Source organism: Cuculus canorus, chromosome 1 (assembly GCF_017976375.1).
Source record: "Cuculus canorus isolate bCucCan1 chromosome 1, bCucCan1.pri, whole genome shotgun sequence".
Lineage (NCBI taxonomy): Eukaryota > Metazoa > Chordata > Aves > Cuculiformes > Cuculidae > Cuculus > Cuculus canorus.
In genome coordinates, this window is record NC_071401.1 from 141596962 (window position 1) to 141619932 (window position 22971).

The following is a 22971-nucleotide window of genomic DNA, read 5'->3' on the forward strand; positions in this document are numbered from 1 at the left end:
TCTGTATTTTCTTGGAGGGGAATTGGTTAATGTTTATTTAGAAATGGTATAGTCTCAGCTGTGGTCTAAAACAGCAAAATTGCTTGGAAACTGTCACTTGAGATGTTTGCTTCCTCTGTAGGAGAATTCTTCAGCTAATGTGCCCTTTTGTGGACGATTGTCTAGATGTCTCATCAGTCTGGAGAGGCTTGTTTTTAGTGCTACATGCTCTCTGGAGAGTTTATTTTTAAATAGTTACTGAAGCAACAGTCTTCTAAAATGCTGCAGTGTTAGGATAGAAGGAATTAAGATGTTTAGCAATCCTCTAAAAGTGTAGATTGAAAAAAATATTTGTTCTATTCTCTAAGGCTATCTGAAAGTGTTGGTGAAACTGTTCTAGAAGACTTGTTTACCTGATAATTTTCTTCCTTAAAGATCTTCTACTCTAGTTTAAATTGTGGACATTTGCAGACTGAAATATTGTCAAAACCAAATGTTTTATTTTGGGAACTGCTGTAGCTTATCCTTCGTTGTCTGCTATAAAAAGATTACCTTTTTAACTGGTGATGAATTCTGCCATCTTCAGGCTGCGTCTTGAGGTAGTCACCTTGGGACTGTAGCCCCCATGGAGCAATAAGGTGCTATTACACAAGCAAAATAATTCTACTTTTTAGAGGAGAAATGTTTTGCCACTCTTCCTTCTTCATGCCAAGGACCCAGGGACATTACTGTTTACCCTCTGCCAGAAAATTGCCAAGAAAATGCTTTTCAAGAGGTTGGATTTCCTTATCGCATTGTAATCCTGCAGCGTGATAGTGGTTTTACTTTATATAATTTTCTTTCTTAATCTTAAGTCTTCAGATGTGTTGTGTGAACACACCAATTACACTTAACTAAGTTATTGTATTAATTTGAAGTCATATCATGTCACTGATAAATCAGATGATTAATCAAATGTTACAGAATGTCCTTTCTAAATATAAGGGGTTTTCTTTCTCTAAGTCCCCACGCCTTTGCTGCTCTACTCTTGTACTCAGCTATCACAAAAAGCCTTTTGTTGTTCATTTGACTGTTAAACTATTCTTATTTTATGCTTCATCAAACTCTTAATGAGCCCAAAGTTTGTAATATTAAAAGTCGGGATCTCCAAGGTTCAGAGAAGCTAACAGGTTTCATAAAGCTATAGGGACCAACCAGCATACAGGAAAACATGCCAGGCAGTCAAGGCTTTTTTTGTTTTGATGATAGAGGACAGTGGTGATGAATTTTTTATTATGCATTCATGCAAACCGTAATGGTAACTTAGAGGCGTGGTGCTTTCTCACAGTCGGAGTCTGGTCGTGAATTCAGCTCTCAGGCATAGTACTTTGATTCTAGACTTTCTTGAAAGCAAGGAATTTCAGAAAGATGAAGTACGACAAAGTTGAAAGAAAGGGTAGTGAAGAGGAAAGGATAAGATGACTTGAGTAGGTTCAAGGTGCATAGATCAGACTTGATCCAGCAGGCCAGTGCACCATGCTAGCTGGTCTTGGCTGTTCCTTTTCCCATCGGTGTCACAGCAAAGGTGGATCTTGAAGAGAAGGCTCTGAAATGGACTGGGAATAAAGTGCTGTGAGAGTAACACAGTAAATTAAGTGTTAATTTCTTATGCTGAATTTGAAGATGAATTGCCTTACAATGCTGTGCTAATGAAAGCAATTCAGGAAATGATTCACAAGAGTGGGTAGCTGAGCCTGGCCCTTCTAACAGCTGTCTAAGCTCAAGCTAGGTTGACTTATTTACTAGAATTGTGCTTTATTTGCTACAATCTTGAAATAGTAGCAAATGCTCTTAATTCCTGTGGCTTAACTGAATGGAGTCCTCTGACACCTGACAGAAGAATGTGAGCAACCTTCAGACTGTCTACAAAGTCACTTTGGTTTGTATTTAGAAAAGTTTTTTTACAGTGGTATGGGCTAGAAGGATTTTTCAGTGCTGTAAAGTAAATGCTAGACTGTGTAACACAATAATGACATTTAATGTTTAGTTACACCACGTATTGCACAATTTTACTGGGCTTTGCTGCTCTCTTCATCATGTAGGCTCCAATATGGAAGCAATATCTGTAGTAAGTATCAGGACATCTGAGAGCAAATAAATTCTGTGATCCTGTACTGAAATGCAGTAATGACTTAAAATACATAATATATTTTTTCAGTTACAAAAAACTATATTCTCCTGTTTCCCCATGTAGAAATGCAAAACATACTAGTGTTTCGGTTTGATGGGATAGCTCCTGCTGTGCAAATACAAGTTGCTGTGACATATTGGAGTTTATGCCACAGTTATGCAGGCAAATGCATGCGGTGTCTATGGAGTTTCAGTTGTCACAGTAAAATCTTTAAGTGGCAAGAACAAGGTTATGAGTATGAGATTAACTGACATGCAGCAGTCCTTGTTGTGGAAAGGAATGTTCGGCAGGCAGTAACTTTTTATAACCTTGTAGTATTCAGGTACTACAGAACAAAATCTCCTGTGAAAGTCTTAAACATGATGGAGGTATAAACCCTAGCCACTGTCTTCAACTCTGTGTTCAAAAGGGCTTTTCCTAAGAGATGGAGGGTGGAAAACCATGAAAGGTTGACAAGGCTTTTGGTAACCATGTTCTGATTTGTGACAACCTACTAGAGCACTGAAATTGAGCAACAGCCCACTGCTGAAGTGTGTCCTCACCTGCAGGATCTAGCTGTTAGAATGGTTATGGGAAGCTAGTGGTGGAAATAAGTTGTGACCTTCTCTGAGGCAAAGCCTTGACTGTGAGGAGTTAAAACTTCGGAGAGGAATGAACTGAGGTCAGCAGCACAAATAGTCTGTTCAGTAAATAATTTTCTTTGCATACTGACTCCATTCTTTCACTCATTATTTGCTCCACTTATTCTTTTTCCCTTCCTACACACACACACACAGACGTGCCCCCATGTGATTTTTCTGGCTTTATTATTCTCTCCTGCCCTAGTTATCACCTTCCAATGGCCAGTTGTCACTGTGACCCGCCTTCTAGCTGAGGGAGCTGTAGATGATAGGTTTAGTATGGAAGAACCACCCTCGGTCTGGGATGGACACCTGTCTTCAGCTTAGAAGATGCAAGGCTGTTTTCCAGCTGCTCCTGTGAGTCTGCTTGCTCTGAGCACTGCAGTGGCTATACAGAATGCAGCACACAGGAGGGAGAATGCTGTTCAGCGATACATAGAAGAATTAAGAGCTGTTGCTTGCCTTTTTCCCCCCTTGGTGACAGGCTACGAGCTCCCGGGTGAGTGAGCGTCTAGTACGTGGCATGCGTTGTTCCAAGATTGGTGGGGAAATCCATTAAATAGCTATGCTGTTAGTGACAATTTGGGTAAATGTAGGATGAAGCATTGGTTAATGCTGGAGTCTGCATAACATAGCAGGCTTTGATGCTGGTGCTTGGACATGATGCTATGAAAAGAGAAAAAGCTTTTAAAAATCCTGTATATGAGGATCTACAGAAACCAGCTAGAGGAAACAGTAAGATTTTGTGGGTTGTGTGACCTTGAATGTCTGCTCCAGTGAAACAATGCATGTGTGACTGGTATTTACAAAAATATTTTCTAGGAGGCCCTTTTGTTAGGGGGGAGCAGTTTAAATGTTCAGAGATCCATTTTGATTTTTCAGTGAAAGTGTAATAGCTGCTACTTGTCACCTTTGTATGTGATCTTGTAAATGCTGCTATCCCCAGGCTCCCGAAAGATGTGCCAGATTTCTCTTTGTGGGTATTAAACAGACTTTAAAAATCCCCACAGACAGGATGAGATAGATATTTAGCAGGTGTACGGTAGCATGGCAACTATTGAGAAGATAGCCTATGTATAATCATTAATGTATCCTTTTGGGCTGAAGGAGGGGCTTTGGTTCTGCACCACTTGGCGATCTACAGTCCAACAATTCTTGCCTGCTGTTGGAGTGCAGCCTCTGTGTTCCTTCTCGTTCCCTTAGGGCACTGTTGTCTGTTTCATTCTGCTGGGATTTTTATGTATTCCATTGTGTTTTCTTAAATAAAAAGGCAACTCTAGCAACAAACAAAATTCCTTTCTTGCTTGACTTGTGCTTTTCACTTATAAAAATGATTTTCCTTTCCCTGGTACGGCAGCATTATTAAAAACAGGACTTAGCTAAGCTCTGTTACTGCAGAGCCAGTGGAGTAAAAGAAATATAGTGCTTGCTATGAGAATTATGTTTTCTCCTCTTCGTTTAAATATCGATAGCGGTGAAGTTACAGATCTGAAGATTCTAAATCAAGACAACTGTTCGTTGTTCTCTAAACAGACTGTAGATACAGCTTTCCTATAGCTACATTGTTCGGTGAAGTGCATTCCTTTTCAGTAAATAGACAGGCTTTTAAGGCCCTCAGGTTCTTTAGATCTGAAACAATAGAAGCAATGATTAAAGCTAAATACACGAGGGAACCAAATTGCAGAGGGGGGATGCTGTTGGAGTGCCTCGCTGTGCCCCACCTCTAGTTGCTTGCTTTTTTTCTTATCCTATGGTACTGTGTCCTCTTCTCTTGTCACGCAGTGCAGCTGTCTGGGTGTGCGTGAAGACTGATCAGAAAACTGATCTGGCTCTAAAAATAGACTTGTTGGAATAAAAGATAGCTAACCTGGTCAGGTTTACTGTGGTGTCCCATAGCTGTTGTATTGGCATTGGTAGTCAGGTGGGGATGATTTGGTGGTAAAGTGAATCATAGAATTCTGAAGGTGGGGCTACTGTCTGTGCTTCTTGGGGTATGAGAGGAAGCAGAGTGAATTACAAAGAAAAATTGTTGCCTGATGATTTTGTGCTTGGGTGGACATACTTCATACCTGTGGAGAAAAGGGAGGAACATTTTAGGAGAACTGTTGAAAAGCTACAGCTGAAAAAGAGGCAATGGGTGCAAGTTAATAAAGGAGAGAAAATACAGATAGTGCTTACATGAGGTGCCATAAAACCATTATTTCTTGAACCATTATTCTTATTTTTCTGGTGCAGGGTTTTAGTTACTAAGCTCGTGTTCTGACCGAGTGCTGTGTCTGTAGGGCCCCAACTAAGAGATGGATGGAGCAGTACTGAGGGCAGGTAATTACGCTAGCTGCTGTCTGCTTTCCCTGTTAGCTCAGTGAACTAACTTCTTCAGGTATGTTTGTGTACTTGTGAACATGGTCACTTCTGTCTCTATCAACCAGTTTTATAAAGAAAAATCACCTCTTCCTATACGTGATGTCGTATATTTGTCCTAGCAAATTATATTCTGATGGCTCATTCTTAATAAATACTGAATATGTGAAAAACTCATGGTTTCTAGTAACTGAAAAACTGACTGCATTTTTCTTTTGTTTAGCAATTAGGAGCAGCTCTTCGTAAAATGATTGGAACAGTAAAAGCTACCCCCCCCCCCCCCCCGCCTTAGTAGCTAGTTTTGAGATTGATATTCCATTATATTCCAGGTACTCATTTGGGTTACAGTGATATTTCCAGCCAGGTAGCACCTCTTTATGATTCTTTCAAAGGGTTTTGCACTGATTAAGAATGGCAACTTTTACTGTGGTGTGGCTTCAGGATGGTGCTTTTCATATAAAAATCAGTAGAGGCAGGACTGTATATCAGGACTCGTTTGTGAGGTGGTTGAGTGGAATTGGCTTAAGCCCTCACTGTACTGGGCAAATGAGAGGAGGTGATTTGTCTACTTATAAATGAGCAGACACTTCAGGAGATGAAATTTCTTACCTCTCTGCGGAGAGACTTGAAATAAAATGCCCTGCCTGCTCTGTGAAGGGGGAACATAAGCCAGATGTAGTCACTATAGTCTAAAATAAATGCTAATGAAAAATCTGAGGCCCTACCTTGATGGGTCTGAATGTAACTCAGCTTTACAGAGTCTAAAAGAGAAATTGAAAGGAAGTAAAAACTCGAAGGACCCAGCAGTCTTTCCTGTTTCACAGAACTTGCATAGGAACTGGGGTGGAGTATGCAAGAGAATATTGACAGCTGGTTCTCTCTTTCTCCTGTACTTTGCTCTCTAGTTTAGATAGGTATTTGCAGCACTGCAGAATTTCTGTCTGTAGCCTGTTCTTATCTAGGTGAGTAGCATTACCTTTTAAATGGGTTAAAATACTATTGATCTAATGTTACACTGAAGTTCTTTCATCCCTAGCTGTTCTGGCACTTTACAAAGGGGATAAAAGTCCATCTCCCCTCTGGTTTTGAAGGCAGATAAATGAAATGCGGTGTTATTGTATTGTAGTTGACCTTCATAAGCTTAGGCATAGCTAGAATAAGAACCTGGCTCTCTTCCTGTTCCTGGGATCAGTACATTAAGAGTGAACTTTTCATTATCTTGCAGATGTGATGTATGTGTTTGTGGGCATGAATAGCGACTAATGAATATTTATACATATAGTAATGAAGCCCTACATCTGTTTTTACATACGTATATGTGTATGGATTTGCAAGATAGTAGTGTGGGTGTGAGTGGATGCTGGCCTGGGAAAATTGTGATAGCTTGTAGCAGTGCCACTTGGCACACACAGTGTGTACAAACACATATTTGCAGAACAGTATTAAAAAGCAAAACAAAAATTTCTACCTTCCTTTTCCAAAAGAGTTGTGAACCCTAGGGGCTTTTTAAGCACAACTACCACTGGCTGAAAATTTTAATGTAAAACTCCTATTTTCCATCTTTGACTTTTTGAATGGGAACCGCTGTTTACATTCCCAAGTAGGCAAGTTTAGTAATGCTATAGATGGGAAAGTGCATGGTGTTAGTATGAACCTTGACAACCCTTCTTGATATACTCTGCAATTTAGAATTTAGGTGGCTGGTGTTGAAGTTGGCAGCTTCATTGGGCTTGCATGTTTGGAGTTACTTATAGAAATGTATGCTTTAGCCCCGTTCTGTGACAAAGGTGCCCACTCCCCCCTGCTTGCTTTTTTCCAGAGATTGGTAATCCACAGTTACATTACAAAATCTGATCTGCTAAAAGTTTGGATTTATTTACAAGAAGGCTTCCAAAATTAATAGTGCTTTTTATTTGCATACCTACAGTGTTAGTGAAGCCCCTTTGTTACCTGTAGTGTTTCTGAAATTTCTCTTATACCTGATGATCCTCATGAACCACTCTGTTCCTTTAGCAAAATTGTGTTGTAGCTAAGTCTTAGTATTTGATTCTGAAATAATTCTATTGGTGCAGCTGTTGTTTTGATTGAAATGTTGAAAGACTGCTGATTCACAGGAGGGAACACAGACTCAGGTAAATTCTGTAATTTTGCTATAAAGTCTTGATAATTTGAATAACAGCAATACCATCTTCTGTACTCTTATTCTCTTCCACGGTAGTCTTGTTTTTTAAAAGGTGTTTGGTCTTTCAGTGGACTGACTTAGTGGAGGCAGCCTATTTTGCTTTCAACATTCAAAATATATTTTTTAGCTCTTGTTTCAATGTCCTGTCATTTTTGTCTGAAAGTTTCTATTGGTTATACTTCTAACTTTACCTCTGAAACCTTCTATTCTTCTGGCCAGCCCTGAGTTACTAATTAGTTAGCTCCTTTTGTAATTTTTTATCATCAGGTACTCTGTTTCAGGAAACCAAGGAAGCAAGATTCCTGTTGTCAGTAACTCTTTTAGTTGTCAATGTAATACACACAGATCTTGAGTGCTGAGTATGGGCTATATTCGTAGAATCATAGAATAGTTTGAATTGGAAGGGACCTTAAAGATCATCCAATTCCAACCTCTCTGCCTTGGGCAGGGAGACCTCCCACTAGATCAGACTGCTTAAAGCCCCATCCAGCCTGGTCTTGAACACCTCCAGGGATGGGGCATCCACAACTTCCTTGGGTAACCTTCAAAACTCCTGACTGCTGCTTTTTTTAAAAAAAAAGATGTTAGCTATATGAATAATCAGTGCCTGAACTCCATATAAATTTGCTGGTGGTCTTAGTTGAAATATGTGATATAGTGGATTTTGGTACAATACTAGTTCTAGCAGCAGTCATACCTGCTGGTTTCTTAAGGTGTTTTACTACAATAGATGAAAAAAATCCCTGGAGTCACAAAAGATCAATACTTGAGCAGTTTCATACAGTGGAAACTAGTGAATTAATAGGCAGTCCAATAATAGGAATTTCAGACTTTAACTGAATTGGAATTGATATTTGAGGATCCGTATTCACGTGTTCACTCTTTTCGCAAGGCAGTAAGTGATCCTGACCTTCATATTGCAATATGCAGCATTCTGCCTCTACTATGGGACAGCATGTGCTACATCTAGTAATAAAGTTTCCCAATGGGTGGATTTCCTCCCTTGAAATCACTACGCCCTTGGGTATATTTTTTAATATTGCCCAGTATGACTGCAGATGTTTTCTTCCCTGTTTGTTCCTGTGTGCCTTTTTTTTTTTTTTTTCCCTCTTGCTCCTTTCTCTGCTCACAGTAAGTTGTTTGCTTGCAGATTAATTTATGGAAATGACTTCCACAAGTTGTTACGTAGCATCTTGGAGACCTTCGAGTTAGCCAATAGAAAAGAGGGAGCTCAGTTTGCCAGGGCTAACGTATGGAAACTTGGAGAACTGTTCCTGCTCCTGTTTGGCATGTTAATAGGGGTGAAATATCAGAGTAATAAGAAAGAAAAAAAGAGAGAGCACTACTGCCCTCAGAAGGGAAAGTATGCAGAACAATTTTGTGTGGCTTCTGTCTTTTAGTGACAACTTATTCACTTTAGTACACTTGATTTGTATGTATTTTCTTTGTATTTGCGGAAGACTCCAGATTTTACAACTGTTTTTAACACGCTGGATTGAGAAGGGGTGGTTCTTCTATGTATGTAGAAGCACTAACTTCTGGTTTTCTAGAAGGATAATTAGTGAATGGTTCATAGACCAGTATTGGCTGGTGATGATACAGATTTGAAACAACCCCTAGGCTGACTGTTGTGTTTTCTTGCTTTACTTAGGAGTATAAGGGACTAATATGCAAATGTGCAGTTTGCCAGCTGAGGAAAATGTATATAGTGACTTTTTTTGGCTCAGTTCTGACTTTTTACAAACACTTAAATGAACAAATGACTTGCTCCCTTTCATGATGTGGCTAGTTCTTTCATAGTCTCATCTGAGATACATTTCACAAATGGATTCTGAGTAGGTTTTTTTAATGGCTGACGTGCTGGATAAAAGGCACAACTTGGACTGTTTTATTTGTAAATGGCAGTGGTAAAAAGTAATACAAATAAAACTGCGTGCACTGGCTGCTATAAACTGTGGTGTTAGGGTGTTTTTTTTTTCTTGTGAGCTCTCTTTGGAAGACAGAAATCCCCTCCTTTCTCATCATTTTGAAGAGAGGCCACAAATCTGAGCTGAAGATGTGTGTCTTGACTGGAGGCCTAGGAGATATTTGTCCTGTGGTTGAGGTTTGTCTTCAGCCTCCGTATGCACTCTGGATCTCTGGTTAAGGACAAGTAGTAGGCAACTTTGCCATTTCTCTCTTGCTCTGTGTAGTAGTAGCAAGAATCTGCTGTCTTATTGATAGGGTCTTCCTTAGTTGTTACAGTCCCTAGTGCTTTCTGAGACGGGAATGTTATAGATGCCCAGAAGTGCTGCAACCAGAATATATGGGCAAAAGGTATTTTCCCTATTCCTCTGAAGGATCAGTTTCATTTTACTACACTGATAGTTGTATCTTTCCAAGTGACCTTCCTCACAAACCTGGATTCAGGTGACGCACTGAAGCTCTAAATTTGGGATGCCAGGCAGATCATAGAATCACAGAATGGTTTGAGTTGGAAGGAACCTTAAAGATCACCTAGTTCCAGCCCCCCTGACATGGGCAGGGACACTTCCCACTAGGTCAGGCTGCCCAAGGCCCCATCCAACCTGGCCTTGAACACTTCCAGGCATGGGGCATCCACAGCTTCTCTGGGCAACCTGTGCCAGTGCCTCACCACTCTCATCATGAAGAACTTCCTCCTCATGTCTAGTCTAAATCTTCCCCTCTCCAATTTATAGCCATTCCCCTTAGTCCTATCAATACAAGCCCTTGTAAAAAGTCCCTCCCCAGCTTTCTTGTAGCCCCTTCAGATACTGGAAGGTCGCTGTAAGGTCTCCTGGGAGCCTTCTCTTCTCCAGGCTGAACAACCCCAACTCTCTCAGCCTGTCCTGTATGGGAGGTGCTCCAGCCCTCTGATCATCTTTGTAGCCCTCCTCTGGACACTATACTCCAGGTGGGGTCTCATGAGAAATCAATAGAGGGGCAGAATCACCTCCCTTGACCTGCTGGCCACGCTTCTTTTGATGCAGCCCAGGATACGGTTGGCCGCCTGGGCTGTGAGCACACGTTGCCGGCTCATGTCGAGCTTCTCATCCACCAGCACTCCCAAGTCCTTCTCTACAGGGCTGCTTTCAATCACATGAACTCCCATCCTGTATTGAAACCATAGATTGCCCCAACCCAGGTGTAATATCTTGCACTTGGCCTTGTTGAGCCTCATGAGATTCACACAGATGTCAGCTTCATGCTTCTACTCTCTTTCTGCTCTCCACAATTAGCTGCAAGTTCTGTAGATTCCATGGATTCATGATGAGAAACCCAAGGCTCTGAACCCAGTGAAATGTCAGACTTGAAAATTCAGAGGGAATGCCTAAGGTTAGTTGATGGGAAGGAGAAGTGTCACCATAATCATTTAAGTGCTAGACAGTTTCCTTTCTGTGGAATGGTTATCTAGGAGAAAGGGAATAATTTTCTTTGTGCTTTTCCTGAAAGTGCCAGCTCTGTGACTAGGGAGGGGAAGCGGAAGTTCAGACCTGGGCTGTGAGAGGAGAAGGTTGCACTTAGTCCTTAGTGAAACAGCTTTGGCATAGGAAGTTTTATCATTGCAGCTGAAAATTTCCTCTGCCTTTCTGTGGCAGAGGGGCTGTTTGGAGGCTGCTTGGTGTTCATCTTATGTTGGTATTCTGTATATTTTGACTGAATAAACCCAAGCTACTTCAATTTCCTACTATTGTTGCGTAGAGTCTAGAGCACCACTATCCAGTGCTTGTAGATTGCATTAACAAGACTTCTGAATTGTTTTTCATGTGTTTGCGTATGTGCAACAACAGTTGGAGTTTGAACTTCAATGCCTTTACTCTTTTCTAGGCTTATGCTCACCATTTGTGTTATGGTTAAGCAGTGGAGATTCATTTTGGCACACTAAAAAAATGCACTTATCTTGAATATCTTGTTTCCTTGAAAATGCTCTGCTGCTTACAGGTTTCAACAAAGTATATGCCACACTAAGTGAGCATGAAATTAAACTGAGTTTTCGGTTTTATTTTTGTCAGCTTGACAATGTGTCATATTCAGCTTTCCTTTTCTGTTGCTTAGTTGGTTTTCTCTTGTGCTGAAGAAACATTTATAAACAGTACTAGAACAAGAGAACACTAGATTTGAAGAAATTTAATAGGTATTAGGGCATGCATGCCAGTTCTGCGAGCTTCTCTAAAGCTGCTTCTTGCACACTGTAATTGCAACATGGTTTGTAGAAACATTCTGCTTATGAATTTCAGACTTTACAGCTGGGCAGGGCTCTTAATCTTGCATACCTGCAGGTATTGCAATGCTATTTGGTTCTATGAAATAGAACCAGAGGCAGCAAATAGTCACATTGGACTTGGTGAGGTTACTGTGCCCCTTGGCTGAAGACATGCGTGTTGTTGTTAGCTTAGTTCTGATAGAGCTGCCCTATTCTAGTCTCCTTTTTTAAAAAGGCTGGCTTTAAGTATTACTTTCAGCAATTATGTGTGATATAAATCCTGTCTAAATAGAACTTGTTTACAAGCCTTATTATAAATAAGAGAAAGAAGAGAAGTCTCAGTATGAATTAAAAGCATTCTTTTGAATGTGACAGGGACAGAATAAGTTAATCCTGCAGAAAACTCCTATGTGCCTAATTCTGTGCAGCTGTCCCCTAAATGGGAAGGGCACAGACACTTTTTGTTGTTCACAGCGAGGTGTGGAAACGCAGCATCTTGCTGACTGTGCAAGTAACAACCCTTTTCTGATTCTGTTCCCAAGGAATGCGCTAATGTTTGTGGTGTTATGGTACGTGCCAGGGCTATCTGCTCTACTGGGCCACAGCCCATAAATGAGAACAGCTGCTTTGCATCTTGCTCTCTTTGCCCTTTTCCTCTCATGTTAAGAAAGCTCCATGTTTGGAGGAGTGCAGAGCACTCTGTGCGAGGAAGATAACTATAGAGTTGGTGTTTTTAGGAGAGGTCTTGGCTCTATCGCCAGCTGCTGTCAGCTTGCTCTGGACTTTGTTACAGGACTGATAGTGCTCTTGAAAAGCTACATCTTTGTGTCCGTGTGTGTGAAGTGCTACAGACAGGCTGAGGAGAGTTCTCTGTGCATAGAACATGTTTATGCATGTGTATTCTTCCCTTGAGAAAGGCACCATTTCACTGTTCAAGTGAGTTTAAATGCCTAGTGAGGTGGTCTGCATTGGCGTCCATAGGGAAGAGAAAGGAACGTGGATGGTGTGGACTGAGGCAGATGGGCAGTATGCAGGACATAAGAACATGGCTGAGGGTGTGTTTTCATTTGAGATTTATGGAAGGAGAAAGGAAGGAGAGCAGTTCCACTATGGTTTACTTGAGCTGAGATAGTTCTAGCCCTGTCTTGTACATCCTGAATCACTTCCTGGTCACCGGGGTTCCAGAGTTGCTTTCAGGTCAGAGGTGGAGGAGAGAGCTTTAAGGTCCTTGCTTTTAACTCCTGCTTCTTAGCTAACAGTTCTTTAAAGACTGTGGTCAGTTGGTTAGTGGCCCTGGAGGGAGGTTATCTTTCATGAGTTCTGTGCTTAACTATAGGTAGAGTCTGAGTTATTGCCTCCTCATCACCCCTTGTATTAAAGCAGGTAGAAATATGGAAGAGACGATGCTGTTCTACACTTTTCCAGTTGGGCTGTTAAGATAAGCTGGGGCTTCATCCTTCTATTAAGCTGTTATCAGTGTTATTTCTACCACTTTTATCAGGTGAAGTAGCCTCTTAAAAGCACCCTTAGTAACATTTTTATTTAGTATTTAAGCCTTCCTTCTGGATTCAGGAACACTGCTATAAGGACTCTTTCAAGTTTAGGGCACGGCGTGGATGTTGTGTAGAAGAGTAACAGGTTTGCTGAATATTCACTGAGTTGTTTCTAACTGCTTGTGGTGCTTCCTGAATGAGAGAAATGTTTGGGAGTTGCACTGGTTCATGACGAACTGGGGAGGGTAGCTATGCTGTCCAAAGAAGCCTATTTAAAGCATCACACACAGCCAGGCACATGGCAGCTGCATACCAACAGATCTTGTTCTCTAGAAGAACTCGGGGAATTCCACATATCGCTGGCTTTTTTCCTTTCTCAGTTGAAGTTGGGCTCAAATTGATCTAGGAAGTGGCTATAGATCTAGTTTTTCCTTTCCTGCCTAGTTCCGGGAGGTGGACTTTTGATATTTAATGCCAGTAGTCAAGCAAAGTCCTTGTTCTGATCCCTTAGTTTAAATAAATAAACAAACATAACGTGCAATTCCCACAGACTTGCAGAAGATTAAGGGAGATGTATTTAAAGTGTATTGGTGTGGGAGCTGGAGGCTTTGTTTTGTTGGAAATCCCTTTATTTCTTTGTCCAAGCAGTGGCCAAAGACCTCAAATTGTATGTGAAAACACTGGCTTTTTAAGCAGGTTAAAACAGAAAATGGCATAATGCATGTTTCTTATGGTATTATTGTAACATTTGACAGTATTCTTTCCATCTTGCAGAGCTTGGTAGCCCTGGTACAAAGATTTGTAAGTTGTGTCAACTCTCTTGTTGAAGAAATTTGGAGACAAAAACAAAAAAAGGCAAATCTTTTCAAAGTTAACACACTTTGCTAGAAGCTTTAAGATGGTTCAGAAGTTTAGCCTTCTATAGTCAAGGTATCAGGCTGTTCTAGAATGGAGAGAAATAAGCTAGAATCTTTAGGTTGTTTGAAAGCATCTGTAAGACTAAAATGTTTGGTTCCAGCTCTGATGTAGTTCATCTAGAACCTCCTCTGCTATTGCATGGCAAATACTGTACTGAGGAAAATGCTGAGCCTTTAACATAAATACCCATGATTGGGCACAGACTTAAGCTGCTGCTTAGTTGTGTGGTAGAGCTGTTGCCTTTCAACTTGGTTGCTCTCTTCAGTTGTTTAATGGTGGCCAGGTAGCAGCCTCTGCTCTAACACTGGTTTAATTCTATGCTAGTGATACTTGAGATGTATTCTGGGCTAGATCAGCTAGCTAGGCGATGGACTTCAAGTCATAGCTCCTGTGTCTTGTATACATGATTAGCGATAGCCTGATTCTTTGATGTTGTGGCGATCTGAATCCAGTTATGTGTTGAAACAAGTTAGATTTGTCTCAAATGAGCAATGGCTGCAATTGTTTGCAAATGTTATGCCTTCCTCAAGACACACCATCAAATATTATGTTTATTCTTAAATAATAATTGTTCAAAAGAACAGTGCAGGTGTTTTAACTTGCATAAAAGCTTATGTGAGGGACATAGTATGTGATAAAGCTTGAAGAACTCTGATCTGTCATCGTTTTGAGTCTTGGAAATGCTGCTGCATTTGGTACCCAGCCCTCCAGGTAGTCATGGTAAAGGGCATGTGCAGAGAACAATAACAATGTTGAAAAAAGCTGAAGCTTTAAATAAACTGCTTTTGAATGTAAAGTATGCAAAAAGTCTTATGCTTCTTTTGCAGGTTATGAAGTACATACGAGGTCCAACACCAAAAAAACAGACTGACCCTATAGCTCAGGGAGCAAGAGTGGGAAGGGAGAGACAGAGATGGTTACAGAACATGTTCTGAGCAGTCACAGCAAGACAAGGTTCAACGTGGTCATTTCACTCAGTACAAGTGGGTGTGTGTTCAAATATAGATGTTTTCTTACCCTTGGTCAGAAAATATCAGTGCGCTAGGCCACAGTGTTTTGGCTGTGAAGCAGTTTTTAGCTAATAGCATTGCTGTGCTTGAGCACCTACACTATTTGCTAGACCTCGTTACCTTTTCCCAAAGATCAAGTTGATGCTCAAAGGAACCCATTTTTTTGTTGGGAGGAGTTGTGAAAGCAAAAATGACAGAGAACCTCGACAGTCTTTCAGAAAGTGACCTGTGGAATTGCTTTGAATGTTGGCAGCATCATAGGCAGCTGTGTATGAATTCAGAAGGGAGCTACTGTGAAAGTGATTGTAGTTGGTTTTCTCAATTGGTTAAAAGAGTTACAGGCACAGTCTCCTTTTTTTTTTTTTTTTTTTTGTGTTAGACCTCGTATATGGGGCGAAAACAAATTCACCTAGCCATACATAGTACTTCTGATATAGCTTACCCCTCATCAACAAAAAGATATTTCAATTGAGTGAAAATAGTTATGTGGATTAGCTTTTGTTAGGGAGAAAAGAACAAGTCCAGAAATATGACCTGTACAGGGAAGTTCTTGACGTGGTATTTTCATGAAGCTCTTGTAGTAATGTGTTCTTCCTTGCTGGTGTAAAAATGTGGAATATGCAGGCCAATCTTTTTTTCCTCTGCTGAAATTTAACTTGGAAGCTGGAAGAGAACAATTTTTACTTCTTGAATCTCAGATTGTCCATAATGCAAGGGGGATAGTCATCACTTTTACAATGAGTCTCATGTGCTGAATTACATGTCACAGTTGATAATTCTGGATACTGACTGCTCCTGACTTGTGCTGCCATTGGTGGGAAGCAGCTCACTGGTCAACTGATAGACCATTTGATGGAACCGGAATAGGTATGTCCAGTGTAGCCATTTGATTCCACCTTCCTCCTGCCCCACTAGTCCCCGAAGAGCCTATTTGTAAATAACATTGTTCGCCTCATAACCTTCACTTGGTATCCTTCAGTCTAAAAATACTTACTCCTTGTGTGAGGTTTCAAGGACTGATAATTTGCTTATTTTCAGCAGGAGACTGACAGGTTTCTGTAAGATTGTTATTCATGTAATAGTTTAGAAACAAGAAAATTTGGCTGAATGATGGAATATTTAAAATCTGACCCTGTAAGCTGTTTACACATTACATATTTCAGCACAAAGACATTGTTCTTAAAAAAGGATAAATATTAATGTGGTTTCTCCCCTGTCTCTTTAGGCCATTTTGATTTGGTTTTTTTCTGGGTCAAGAATTGCACAAAAGGGCTTGTAAGGTACTACAAATGTATATCTCCTCATGAGTATCCTCATGGAAACTCATGTGCTAGTCATCTTTAGATCTTTGAGGCAGCAGTAGTAAAATAAATCTCTTTGCTCTGCAAGTTTCCTTCTCCCTTAGAATCTTTTCAGGACTAAGCCGTTTCTGTCTGCTTGTTTCTGTACACTGATCAAACAGTTTTGTTTCCAGTGTCTAAGTGGCTTCAGAATTTAGACTTGAAAGGCTTGCTTATTTACCTCATTTTGTTTTGTTCTGTCAAGGTTAGCAACACATCAACTCTGGAGACAGAGTGTTCGAGGTTTGTAGCACAACACCTTTGGAGAGAGCCAGGTCCCTGTGTGAACACTGCTTAGAGAGAGTTCTCATCAGAGCAGTTTAAAAGCTGCTTGTGCAATACGATTCATCTTGAGAGCCTCCATACAGAAGAATGAAACTTATTGTAGATTCTGCTTTTTATAGTATTCAAAGCTCACCACCTCGATGCATCTATGGTGCAGCAGCAGAAGAGAGCTTTTGCTGTGGTAACCTCTGGGAATGATATCATGGATGCAGGTCTTGTTGTTTGGCACTCCCAGGGGGAAAGGACTGCCTTTACCATAAGCATTTTTGTAGAGCTGAGCATGTGATCAAATACTGTGGCAAAAAGCTGAGCCTGGGGAACAACAGAGTGCACAAACTGTGATACTTGGGTGCTCTTGTGCTGGCAGATATACTGGTTGTTGTGCTGGCAGAAACTTGGAATCTTGGGTGGGGGTTTTTTTGGCAGCTGTGTATCCCAGTGCTTGAAGACAGCAATGAAGAAATCACAGAGATGCTTCTATGGAAAAATTTTAAAAGGCTAATGAAAGCAGTTGCCATTTGTGGACGTGTAATATTCTGCTGGTTTAGACTTAACAGAAGTATTAAGTTGATGAGGTGTTCAAGCAGCACCTTTTCGGTCATGTTCTCAGTGTAGTGAAGCTTGTCACAGGTTCTCTCTAACAAACCGAGGTTCTGGTATTAACTGAGCTGAGGCAGCTGGCAAGAGGAGCACTTTCCAGTTCACCTGGCTGTGGAGTCGTGATAAATGACTGGTTGGCAGGCTGTGGTGTTGGAGCAAGGGTAGAGGTTATCTGCTATGTGGTGTTGCCTGCTCCTTTGCATTTCAGGGTGATACCTGCTGCTGGAACTGGTCTTTTCATGGTCTTTCTAGGTTTTTTGTTTTGTTACTGCTGGCACGTGATCTGCAGTATGATGACATGAAGTTTTGTATTGCTTTCTGAGACTGGCCCAACCCTAAGAGCAAGAATTTTTCTGTCTGGTCTATGCTGAATTCATTTCTCCTGCCATTTATTGTTCATTCCTCACTTTACAAGCTATTTGAAGACTAGAGTTTGACCATAAAAGTAATCGCAAGAGAGTGTAGATAAAATCTTAAGAGAAGTTGTCAGTCAACAAGGGGATTAGGGAATGTATTCTAAAACGTTCTGGGGTAATAGAAAATTCTGAATATGCAAGAAGAGGAAAGGCGTGTCAAGAGGAAGAAAGGAGAGACTCTTCTAGAGGCTTTAAGATGACTGTAAAAGCATATTTACTGGCTTTTCTGTTTTTCTAGGGGGCTAACAGCTACGACAGTTAGAGAAGGCTCCATTTTAAGAATTCCCTGTATTCACGGGTCACAGGCTAACTTGGCATAGCTGGTAGTTGACGTGTGAGCGTTTCGGTTTAGGGTCATCAGTTCAAACGCAGCCTTGATCAGCGGTGGAAGAAAGCTGTTACCATGAGAGGTTTCTTAATGAAGTGAGCTGGCAATCTGTCAGGCTCCTAGGGCATGAGTTTCTGCAAAACTACCATAAATGGTAATTGTAAATAACCTTAGAGTCAAAGAATTAAGCAGGTGTCAATGATAATCCAAAGAAATGAAGTAGGCATACAGGGAGTAACAGGCATTGAGCACTCATGCTTGTACAGCTGATAAATGGAGTGTTTATACATTCCTTCTTGAACTTGAAATGAGAAAAACTAGTCAGTAAAGCAGTGAGAAGCTTCTAACTACATCTGCATTTTCAGTGTTCACATGAAAATAGAAACCCATAATGATAATGTTGCTGGGTAGGCTGGACACGAATAAAGCTGTGCTTTCATGGTCAGAATAGTCAGTCCTTGAGTTCCTTTTCCAGTCACCTTTTTCTGTGTACCACATTACCACATTTTTGATTCCAGTGGTTTTCGAAGTCATGCTTAGCTTTCACTTGTATATACTGTTCATCAGAGGTGCTGTTCTGCTGTGGTAAGATTGAAGCTGACTTTCCTCTGTTGGAATCGGCAGACAAGTGCTTAATTTCTGGGGAAAACTAAAGACTTCCTCTGTCTTCTTAGAAGCTTTTCATGCAATATCCTTGCCCATCTGCCTGCCCTCAGAGTGAAGGGTGAAGGTGATACAAGCTTTTCTCCACCTCTGTTGCCATTGTTTGGAGTTTCATTCAATAATTTGCCTGAGCAGCTCAGGAGATTGTCTTAGTGCGGTGCACTATTTGTGAACAGTACTTGTGCTGTAATTTTCTTATTGTCTCGTCTAGTCCATTGATCTCTCTTTTTTTTTTTTCCCTCTCCCCTACTTCCTGCGTGCATAGTCTAAGCCAAGCCAGGCAGCTCAATTTATGCAAACCTAGTTATTACTTAGGGAAACAACAACAATTGAAAGTAACTGCCCCTGAAGCTTCTGAGAATAGCAGTGCTAAATGCTGTTCTGCCTGGAGATGTGAACCCAAAATAGGTCTCAAAACAAATTTGCTTTTTCCTCTTCTCCCTTGTTACCCTAATCTTGCCACGTTGTGGTTGGAAATCCTTTTTTTAAAGTTTGACAGTTCTGGATACTTTCTTTGGCTGAAATCACTGTATGTGCTGAAACGTATCCTCCTGACGTGAAATCATTTACTCTAGTGACAGAAGAGAAAACCGCTGCCACATCACCAGAGTTCTGCTTGCTGCTCAGCTCTGTCCCTCCTCCTCTCTGTGTGTGTGATGGGGACAAAAAACATGATTGTATTCAGTTATCACCAAAATGCTTGTATGTGCTCTAAGAAACTCTTCTAAGAGACTCATGTCTCACTTCTACTACGCTTGCATGCTGTTTCGCTTGATCTGCCCTTACCCGTTAAAATCACAGATGATAGATTCTTGCTCTACACCTGTACATCTTTCATTATCTGCCAAAGAGCGCATCATTTACTGGATGAACTTCATTGGTAGGTGCTGACGTAGGTGTGCATAATTGAAACTCATTGATTTCCCTGGAGTGCAAAATTGAAAACCGGGAGGTTAGCCAGCAGGAAATGTGCTCTTGTTCTAGAGGAATATACATATATATATGTAGTGAATATATATACTGAAGTAAGGGAGTGAAAATGCTGGAGCAGCTTCCTTTGCACCACGTGATGGCAGCCTCAGTGGAGAATTCAAGAAGTGCTTGAAAACGGACAAAGTTTTGTTGCAATCAAATAGACCTAGTAATGAAAGCTTTGTGTAAGCTGCAGTAGCTCTCCCTTAAAATGGTGGTAAGCTGGCAGAAAGTGGGGATTAAACAGGGACTGGGAATACGTAGAAACTTGAGGCTGAACACAAACTAAGTGGCGCTAATTGAGTTTAATTGTTGCTTTATCTTGTCCAGCATTTTTGTAGTGATCTGTCATCTTGCTGCTTTGACAACGAGTAAATGGACTTTATAGCAAGGACAGTATGTGCTTTCCTGGCCACAGTTCACAACTGAGCTTATCTTCCTGTTACTCTAAAACTTCTCACTTGTGGGTCTTATATGCACTTGTTAGTCATGTAACTCTGATTTAATCATAACACGTGAAAATCCCTGCTGATCTGAAAAAATAAGTTCTAACCTGGGTTGTCCAGCTGAGTCATAACTCTCCAGAGGATCTGGAGGACCATGTATTTTGGCTCTGGAAAGATGAAAATCTATTGTAGAAATTGTAGTTGTTCAAGCTGTTGTTGCTTTCTGCCTGTTTAGGCAAAACATAATTAGCTTCTTCATTGCAAACATACAATCATTGTGCTATCTTTAGCTGCTTTGTGGTACAACTTCACCCCATGAAAGACAGAACATCACAAATGGTTCACACTTGCTTGAACAAAACATACTCCAGGAGAGTAGACATGCTCTGCAGCTCTGCTCTTTGATCAGCTTGCTGTCTGAAGATGGTAAATGGGGTAGGTTTTCAAGCTGAGTAAAAGTAACTTATGGAAGTAAGATTTTTTTTCTTTTTTTTTACCGTCTTGAGCTGTATCAAAACTTTTGTTGAGAGGAACTATCTAGTGTGAGTAAGCTTGTGAAGCATAGCTCTGAATTCTCAGAGAATCAGATAATCGCACTTAAAATAGACCATGAGCCCATAAAGCCTCAAGCTTTATCTTTTGGAAGTTTTATTAATTATAGTTGAATGTTAGCGAAAACTCACCATGGAAAGGTCCTATAAAAGCTTCTGTTATACTGGTCCTGTACCTGTTTTTCTGAGTGTTGAAGGTGAATACCGAAGAAATACTTTAGGCTTACTCTTCAATTGAAAATTGGACACAAGTCTTAGAGTTAAGTCACTCTATAAATTGAGAACAAGAAAAGGAGAAAAACACTTGAGAAGAGCACTTTTGGGTATGTTTTTGTTTGTTTTTCCAAGTAAGCCTGTAAACTTGCTTGGATAAGACAAGAAGTTTTGTTAAGAACTGTTTTATGATTCTACCTATAGATTTAATGTGTAGTTAGAAAAGGTGTTTTGGCTTTCATCAGTTTAAGTTACTTGACTGTCTTCTGGTCTGACTGCAGAGTATGGCCTGATTAATTTACAAAAGTGTGTAGTTCTGATTTGGTCTTTGCTTAGGTACTGTGCAACTAATATTGAATACAAATGATTACACTGAGAATCTTAACAGCTACAATAACCTTTCCTTAGCCATTCTTTTATTAATTGTTAGCTTTATCTGTCAACAGTCAAATTAATTATTCATTTAGAACAAATGCATTCCTGTTGGGAGTATGTAGATTAGAGTGGCTAGAAAGCTGCACTGAGGAGAAGGACCTGGGAGTCTTGGTTGACAGCCATCTGAACATGAGCCAGCAGTGTGCCCAGGTGGCCAAGAAGGCCAATGGCATCTTGGCTCATATCAGAAACGACATGGCCAGCAGGTCCAGGGAGGTTATTCTCACCCCGTGCTCAGCACTGGTGAGACTGCACCTCGAATACTGTGTTCTGTTCTGGGCCCCTCACCACAAGAAGGATGTCGAGGTTCTGGAGTGTGTCCAGAGAAGAGCGACGAAGCTGGTGAAGGAGCTGGAGAACAAGTCTTATGAGGAGAGGCTGAGGGAACGGGGGTTGTTTAGAAGAAGAGGAGAGAGAAGAGGAGGCTGAGGGGAGACCTTATTGCTCTCTACAACTACCTGAAAGGAGGTTGTGGAGAGGAGGGAGCTGGCCTCTTCTCCTAAGTGACAGAGGACAGGACAAAAGGGTATGGCTTCAAGCTCCGCTAGGGGAGGTTCAGGCTGGACATCAGGAAAAAATTTTTCACGGAAGGGGTCATTGGGCACTGGAATAGGCTGCCCAGGGAGGTGGTTGAGTCACCATCCCCGGAGGTGTTTAAAAGACGGGTGTATGAGATGTTCAGGGGCATGGTTTAGTGGTTGACAGGAATGGTTGAACTCGATCATCCTGGGAGGTCTTTTCCAACCTAGTGATTGTACCTGGCGACCCTTTGGGAAACTTTTGGGAGACTTCTGAATGGGCACCTAAATGTCCTATTCCTGTCAAAAGGCTGTTCAGAAACCTGTGTCACAAAGTGAAATCATGGATACTTAAAAATAGGCAGAGATGTGGAGAACAAAAACAAAAAAAAGTATGCATGCCAGTGGTTATGTTTGAGTACTGACAATGGCCATGTCTCATAGACTTAAGGTGAGATGCTTGACAGTGACTGGGATTTAGTGGTGGGTATGGACAGGGCAGCTATTTTCATGTACTGCTGCACTTGGCTGCTAAAATAGGACTCGAAATAGAATTTTAAAAACCTCCTGAACTGTGACTATGGTAAATATGTGGTGGTTGTGTGGGCATTGCTAGTTGTTGCCACAGGTATATCGAATAGTGGTTCCTGGTTTTGAGTGATGGAAGTGTTAGCAGAGGTAGCAGACCTGTTTTGTGTAGTAGCGCAACTAGACCAGATCATAACGTGTAGTATTGATACAGCCTTGATTTCAATATCTTCTGACTTTTGAATGCATGGTAGGTGGACACCTTTATGATTAATTTTGTCTGACAGTATGTACTTTGATTATTAAGTTTAAAAAGTTGATATTTTGGTGGCTAGCAGATATTCTTTTTATGAGAGGGTGGTGGTGATGCATACTCTTGCGGTAAAATGGCAGAGTCAGAAGGCTAGAAACTGCTTATAACCTAGAAAAGCAGTTGTGTTCATTCAAGAACTTTTCACCTAGTGTAATAATGTACACCACCAGAGGTGGGCTGTGGAAATCCACCTTCTTTGTATGCTTGCTCTTTATTTTCTGTGCTTACCTCTACCTCTCCTTCTCAAAATCCTGCATGGAAGCACGTCCATCAGTTGGCCCAGATACTGTGTATTCCCTGTGTCACGATTCTCAAAAGGACAGGAGAAAGAAGATTGTCTTCTGTCCTGCTGTGTAGCTCTGTGTACGAGGGCTTGAGGCAGAATGACTTGACATTCAAGGGAAGTATCAGGTGTTTGTGCTGACA

General features: G+C 41.0%; 1 protein-coding gene across 19 annotated transcripts in view; it reads left to right on the forward strand.

Moving 5' to 3' along the window:
- The window catches only part of MICAL3 (microtubule associated monooxygenase, calponin and LIM domain containing 3), a 177062-nt gene that overhangs the window by 18544 nt on the left and 135547 nt on the right, over positions 1-22971 (forward strand). Inside the window, exon 1 of one of the 19 annotated variants that reach the window (XM_054052469.1) lies at positions 3078-3268. The exons of the other annotated variants lie outside the window; for them this stretch is intronic. The gene's annotated coding sequence lies outside the window, so the exon portion shown is untranslated. Of the gene's footprint in view, positions 1-3077; positions 3269-22971 lie in introns of those variants that run through there. 19 annotated transcript variants of the gene reach the window in all.